We start from the raw sequence: 6,895 nt of genomic DNA on the forward strand, positions 1-6,895 counted from the left end.
GGTGGCTCTTCTCTGGACTCTCAAGCTTGTCCGTGTCTTTGTGGTGCCCAGAACTGGACGCAGTACTCCAGCTGCGGTATCACCAGTGCTGAGTAGAGCAGAAGAATCACTTTCTTGGTTTTGCTGGAGATGCATCGATTGATGCATGCCAAAGTATTAGTTGCCCTTCTGGCTTCACTGCCAGCTCATATTCATACTGTGCTCTATTATTATGCCCAGGTCCCTTTCATTCGTGGTGCTAGTCAGTTTCGTGCTGCCAAGCCTGTAGGTATGTTGGAGGTTAATTAACAGGTATATGTGTGTCCTCAGGAACTTGGCAGATAAGCATTGCAAATATCAGTCTCAGGAAGGGAAACTAAGTTGAGTTTTTTGCACCACAACAGAGGCTATCAGGCACAAAGTAACATCTTTACAAAGTCAAATGTGCCAACAGAACCTCACCCTGACTAAATCTCAGTTGCAGGTCAATTACACCCATTACAGCTTCTGGAACAGCTCTTTAGATAGCTGTCAGTAGGATTGAACGATGTAGCAGTGGTTAAACTGGCTTATTATTGCCTCCTAATTACTTCCAAGCATAAGCCTACACACACAGGCTGTGAATTGAGTCTGTTAAGGGGCTTTCAAGTGTATAGACTGTGTATAGCCAATGCCCCCTGCCTTGATGGTCAGTGATCATCTATAAACCCTTCATGGGAATTGAAATTTGATTCCATGTGATGCAAATTGGTTAGCATGGTTTAGAAAACAGTGAGCACTTCTACAAACAGCCATAACATTCTCCACATAACCAGTGCACACCACCATCTGTATTACAGGCTTCACAGATACAAAATTAAGGCTTAATTCTCAATCCCTCTAATTAGCTATGAAAATATAAAAACAATGGGAAACACAACACCTTCTCTCACTTGTGTGTATGGTTACTCTCTAGAAAGGAACTACCATTTTATGATCTTTTTTTTTTTTTAATGGAAAATAGTTTTCATTGCAATAGTAACCAGCAATTCCACAAAATGCTTAGTGTTTCAAAAGGTCTCTGATGCTGGATTTCTTGTGTTATGCAACCAAAATTATCTTCTGTGTAGGTTTTTAAGCAGTGCTCATCACTGCTGCACCTTAGCACCTTTCAGCACTGCATCGCATAGCATGACTGCAAGTTGAGTTTTATCTTGTCCTGAGGGAAAAAATGCCTGAAGAGGATTATGTTGCTTTAGGGTGGTTTAGAGTTTTTAATGAAAAAGTTGTTTTGTGTTTGCCTAATAGATGGCATTTTCAAAGAAGTGCACCTGGCACTTTTTTTGCAGAAGGTGGTGAAGTTTTGTCATGGTCCTTAATTCCTGGGTTAGTTCATGCCCCAGTGAGAGTGGCTGCTAAGAGATGTTTTCAGTGCAGGAGAAAACGTTACCATTATTGTAGGGCCAGGGGAACATAGGTGTCAAATAGAGCCTCCACCTGCGAGCCTGAAGTAGCCTTTTAGTTATAGTGAGCCATGATTCTGAAATGTCTTGAAGAAAGACTTAAACCTTTGAGCTTGATTTAAAATGGTATGGAAAACCAGCATAAAAAGAGGATGAATTTGATTTACTCATGGTAGCCTGGGTTGTTGAGATGAGCTGATTTCCTCTGTATTAGCTGAAACTTCCTAAGAGTTGAAGATTTAGTGCCTATACATTGCATTACTGTGGTTCAGCTGAGAAATGATGATAATGTGAATAATGGTGGCCAGGTCATTATCTCAGCCTGGAATAATAGAAACCATTACCCATAGAGGTTGCTCCATGTGAGCTTAGCATCAGAAAGAAATTAAAGGGTACTAAATGACATCTGCTCACTACATTTTTAGCACAACATTACCCAGCTCTTTCTTTAACCATGAGCTGCTCTCATCACATCTGACAGTTTGTCATCTTGATGATGTTGATGAATCTTATTTGTTTTGTGGTAAAGGATAGGGAGAATGGTGTGTCATCTTCCTACTTTTAGCATTTGAATTGTTTTTCTGCCATGTGCTTGTTTGTTGAAAAGGGCTAGGGTGACAACCCATCACTTTGGAACTTCCCTGATGATAAGGCTAATGGCAGAAATGCATTTTTTCATAAGTGCTTTTTTTGGGTGCCTCCAACCATTTTTGAACTGGACACTGAAACTCTGCAGCCTTTGGTGAGACAAAGGTTACCTTAGTCAGCAGTTCTAACTACTACAGATAAGTCCAGGAGAATGCAAATTGATGTCTGCCATCTATCCATTAACAGGAAAAGATTATCAGTCATTTCTATTAAAGTAGTTGCATTGATCTGTTTGGGCCCAAATCCAATTTAGCTTCAATTAAGTGAGCTTACAATAGGACTGGGAGGTTTGAAAGCATGTGGGAAGAGGCTAGAACTGATGTTAATTGAACTATTTCATGTTTGAAGGAGGAAGGGAAGATTTCCTGTTTGAATGATGGGTGGCTGTTTCAGTCAGGAGAGGCACCAATTGTTCATTACTCTTTCTCAGACTAGGAAGGGCATTCATCAGACTCATAAGTCTTAGTCAAGACTCCTTGATGGTGCCCAGAACTTTTTAATGAGTGGATGTGCTGAACTATAGGAATGCAGGTGACTCTTGGCAGAGCTAGACAATGCTGCTTAAATAGAGAAAGTAGTAAAAGCTTTTGTTGAAGGGCAGCACAGAGGAAAAGAAAATCCTGAAAGCACACAATCCGACTCGTTGCATCCATTAAGATTCCGGTAGCTTTGGGAAGGTCTGATATACGTTGTCTATGTGTAGAGTTGTCACAGCTAGTTAGAAGTCAGTGTTAACAGAGAAAGCAACTGTTCTTTGAAATGTTGTTAAAAAGTGAGATCAACAACAACATCATAGCTCTTGCTCAACTTATATGGGAGTGAAATAGGAACTGATATGAAGAATTTTATTTAAATTTCCTGTATGGAGTCCAGTAACTTGCTTTTAACAAATCTCTTTGTTAGCTAAGTCATCCAGTGTTGATTACCTGCACTTAAACTATGAGCAGAGAGTCAGTAAGCCCTTATTCTGAAGTTAAGTGGAAGATAGGACAGGGTAACACCTTACAGACTAACTGGGTTAGAGGGGCATGAGCTTTTGTAAGCAATAGACTATTTTAGCAGATGCTAGCATCTTATGCTGACAAAGTAAGCTGTTGCCTACAAAATGCCTGTCTGAACCATTTAGTCTTTAAGGTGCCATCCTGCCCTATTTTCTGCCTTGCACCTAAACTAGTGAATGTTTTGCCCTGGTTAAAATGGGAGAATTCTTTGTACTGCTTTGTGCTGAGATGGAAAGATCATCCCTGATTCATTCATTTAAAATGCAACCTTGTTCAGTAGGTCACAGATTACATATTTTAGTGAATTTAAACTCGCTATTAAATCTTGCAAACAGCTAAAAACAGTATTAGATACAACTGTGAGGGGCAAAATGTTAAACCTTAAAAGTTTTGTAGGGAAAAATTTTGAGTCTTTAAAATAGTATCCTAACTTATTTTTTCGTTATAAATCATGAAGAGGAAGATCTTTCATCACTCAAGACTTTTTGCTGAAATGAAGATCTGTATGGAAAAATGGCCTCTGAAATCTGATAGGTAATATGGTATTAACACCTTGTTCCTCTCAAATGGTTGTATAATCTTCCTTTCTGTTTTTTTCAGAAATTAAAAAGAGAAGCCACTCACATTGTGACTATGAAGAACCTTGTGACCATTCCGAGTTGGTAACACTACCACTACACCACTGAAATTTTCAGGTCAAGCAACAACGACCAGACACTCAAGGTTGAAATGCCAACACCAAACTCTTTCTTAACACCCCAGGTCTAAAATTGTTTCTCTACAGTCTTACTTGTATCTTTCTATAACCACTTCTTAACATTCTTAGCTTTTTTATGAGGTTTTAGAGGGGCTGTTTTTTTGGTTTTTTGCACAGCTATTTGCCATTTTTATAGCTGTTTCTTGATCATATGAAAGTGAACAAAATGTATTCTGGTAAACACTGTTCACTGGAACAGATATGCTTGTGCAGAATGGAGAATTTTTGACTAATTTAGATATAGTTTTTTTCCAAATATTTCAACTGAAGTCTTACTGAAGAAACTTACAGATTTTTTTTCAGGTAAATATACTTTATCAAATAACAAAAAAAGGACTTTTATAAAAACAAAGCATTTCTTATGATTTGAAAAAAATAGATTTTTTTTTTTTGACTGGATTGATTTATACTGATACCTTATAACTCTTTCTTTTCTGAAGCTGTCCCCCTCTCCATGAGACGCAAGTGGTGGTAGTCTGTAGGAGAGAGAGAGTTATAAAGATGTTTCTACCGACTGGGCACTGTGTTTAAAAACTTTTGCACTTCGGTGCCAATGCTCAATACTTTGGGCAACACCTTGTCATCTGCAACATTCCAGATAAGGAAGGAAGAAAGGGCAAAAAAAAGTTTTTTTGCCCTTCTAGTAAAAGATTATCTAGGCAGCTTAAAACCTTAGTGCTTTTTTCTTAACGTGTCCAACATTCAACACTTCCATTATTTGAATACATGTGTAGAATGCTTGCTTTCTATTAAATCGCATTGTCTACATGTTGGAACTGACATTTCTGTTGAACAGGTATATCTGTTTGTCTACTGAGTAATGCAGGCTTTTAGAATACAGCAGAAAAAGAGTGGGTGATATGGGCCTGTTCTCATGTAGTTCAAAAGTAACACCATTTGGGCTAGGGACAGAAATTATGCATACATCCAATATAAGTGACCGTAAACGTGTTCAAATCTGTAACACAACAAAATTTCAGCGCACATAATCACAATGGCCAAAACCAGTGTAAGATAAATCTGGATGGATGTAGTATCCAGACTACATTGTTCAGGTTAAATCGGTTTATTAAACTTTTGTCCCATATCTCCTCCAGATTCAAGTTAACTCACAGTCCCCCAGCATCCTAGGAAGGTTTGCACCCCCTTGCAAACTCCCCTCTTGCTTGACGGGCAGGCTAGCCTTGGCCTAAGTTGTCTGCTTCAGCAAGGAGGCATGCTCTAGTGCCTCCCAGCTTCTGGCCTGCACCACTGCAGATGTGGGTGCATTTCTGGAATCAAAAGTGAATGTCTGTTCACTTTGCTTATCAGTTCAATCTGTGCAGCTTAGACTAGCCTGTGAAGATTAAATCAATTCAGCCTTGGGCTTTTTGACTGTCTGTACTTAGCCCAGATGATACTGCCACTGGGGAATACCTGCTGTTCAGTTTCTGGGGGTTTTTTTTGCTGATTACTCTGTATAGTTAAGATGCCAAATTAGATTTATAGCTGCTTGAAGTTGTATTAAGTGATATTTGCTTTCTGTAATACTGTTATAAAATAAAGTTTGTTTATTCTCTACATATGTCGTTTTCCTTGTTTGTGATATTAAAAAATATCTATGTTTGTCAAGGAAATAACTAGACTTAACTGGAAATGATCAGGAAATAACTGGAATTAAGAGTATATGGCCACACGACATTTCCTAAAGAGTGGAAAGGTTATTGCAGGGTTAGTATTATCTGATTTTTGGACAGCACATTATTGAATACTCTTGGCAACTCTGCCCTCTAGCAGAAGAGCAGTGGCTTTCATATTTTCTCTAATGGACACCTTAATCCGCATACTTCGTTAAAGAAATTTACTAATGCCAAATTCTGATACCATTACACACACAGAGAAGTACTTTAATACACAAATGACCCTAGTGACTTCCTTAAAAAAGGAAACATGCTCTGCAAATAATACAATGATCATAGGGTTACTTAAACAGTGTTTGTTTTTTCTTCTCCAGGCAATCTTTTTAGTGCTATGCTCAGTTAAGCCTGATACTTCCTGTCAGGATTAGTGTTTTACCTAACGCAATCTGGATAACAAATCAACAATAACTGGTATGTTAATTTATATTTACATTTAGGTTTTATGATTTTAGTACTTGTCACAATATGTTGAGAGCTGGTGAACTATCTAATCTCATTTCCCAGTCTGCAAAAATAGTGGAGATGCTCAATCAGTTAAATAGTACAAACTCTTTCTTTACAGGAAAGAATAGAATAGAAACACTGCACGTAAATTAGAAAGTTTGTCACACAGAAAGCAACCAGGTGGGTAGTAAAGTGTATCAAAATTGGAGATGCTTGCCTTTAAAGAAAGCCTGTAGGGATTTTTTTTTTCTTTTGCACAACCAAGAAAGAGGTGACACTTTTCTGAAGTATTTGTATTTGCCACAAGATCTGTGAGTATTCCCATAAATAAGTGTTATAAAAGATGGATAAAATGTCCCAATATGTAAACTCCAGAGGGTATGTTGGTATGATCCAACTGGAGATGCATCTCTTTGATACTGCAGAAAGATCTTGTTCTCAGCATCTTATTCATTTGAGTCTCTCTTCATTATACATTATTAAACACTACAGTAATACTGCCTTTTGAGTGTTTTGTTGTTTTATTTCATTCATGGAGCTGCAAATACAATGCCTTAAAACAGTATTATTGTCAATGAGAGGTGGATTTCTTCTTCATTGGATGGTACACTGAACCTAACCTTTCATAATTCAGACTAGCAAATTGCCCATCAAGAATGACAGGCCAGTGGGGACAGAGGCCCTCTCCTCCGCTACCTCTCCCTCCTCCTGTCTGTGTGTCTGTTTGTCCCTAATGCTCTGTGCCAATTGCCGCCCACCCTGTAGGCGATGCTTGCACCATTGGCCCGGAGCATTACAGACAGACAGACACATAGACCGAAGTGCTAAGGCGCTTATTATATTAGAATGTTTATTAATAGTACTTTGGTGTGATTTAAAAAAAAAAAAAAGCTGGGCACATATTAAAAACATAGTATCCAAACCAGCTCTGTCATGGGAAATGCT

At 38.3% G+C, this 6,895-nt stretch overlaps 1 protein-coding gene across 13 annotated transcripts in view; it reads left to right on the top strand.

Annotated features, from left to right (window-relative positions):
• Nucleotides 1-4,203, top strand: part of EPB41L2 (erythrocyte membrane protein band 4.1 like 2) — a 276,308-nt gene extending 272,105 nt beyond the window's left edge. For all 13 annotated transcript variants that reach the window (XM_019520284.1, XM_019520289.1, XM_019520285.1 and 10 more), the window contains one exon: nucleotides 3,671-4,203. The gene's annotated coding sequence lies outside the window, so the exon portion shown is untranslated. The remainder of the gene's footprint in view (nucleotides 1-3,670) is intronic.
• Nucleotides 4,204-6,895: the final 2,692 nt, after the last annotated feature.

Source organism: Gavialis gangeticus, unplaced genomic scaffold (assembly GCF_001723915.1).
Source record: "Gavialis gangeticus isolate Ggan-Ray unplaced genomic scaffold, GavGan_comp1, whole genome shotgun sequence".
In the NCBI taxonomy this organism is placed as follows: Eukaryota; Metazoa; Chordata; order Crocodylia; family Gavialidae; genus Gavialis; species Gavialis gangeticus.